Source organism: Callorhinus ursinus, unplaced genomic scaffold (assembly GCF_003265705.2).
Source record: "Callorhinus ursinus isolate GAN/ISIS: 27379988/994484 unplaced genomic scaffold, GSC_fseal_2.0 scaffold6, whole genome shotgun sequence".
Taxonomy (NCBI): domain Eukaryota; kingdom Metazoa; phylum Chordata; class Mammalia; order Carnivora; family Otariidae; genus Callorhinus; species Callorhinus ursinus.
This window is the reverse complement of record NW_027397068.1, coordinates 66,920,772-66,921,503: the sequence shown is the minus strand read 5'-3', so window position 1 is coordinate 66,921,503 and position 732 is coordinate 66,920,772.

The following is a 732-nucleotide window of genomic DNA, read 5'->3' as shown; positions in this document are numbered from 1 at the left end:
TTTTTGCTAACAATTCGTCGAGTAATAGTGGGAAGTAATTGACAGAATAGTCACCAAAAAGGTAAGAAAATAAGCAGAAATCGCTTACCTAAAAATTAAAATAAGGGCAATCATCATAGTCTGGTGTCAACTGGACTTATTTCTACAAATGAGGAGAAAAGATGTCCTGACACTCTGTAAACATTTGAGTCCCTGGATAATATGTATGGTCTTATTAACAATGGTGAAAATAAACAACCACAAAAAAACATCAACTTCAAGTAATGTTTGCCTAAAAAAAAGTAGTTAAGTCGTGTCTGAATCTGAGGGACTTAATCCACAAAACAGGATGATGGAGCACAATCTACAACAATCTCCTGGGTTCTTTTAAAGTCTGAGTGCATGAAATACAGAGTAGAGTGCACCTAACTGTGCCGGGGAAGACTATAACATCTAATTGACCCCTAATTGATACTCAGGAAAGGGTGTTATCAGTCAGGAAGCTCCATCTCAATTCTTTCTGTTACATGTGACCACAAGTCCAGCAGAGCAAAAGCAAGAACCTCTCAAGAAAGAACTCTTCATAATTTACTGCCTTTCAGTTGCAAAGAAGAAAGCAAAATTTAAGTGATAAAGGGATTCTGCTCCTCAGCTGAGTGTGGTAAGTATCTGAGAAATCCTAAGGAATATGGGGTATACACACACAAACACACACACACACACACACACACACACACACACACACACACACAC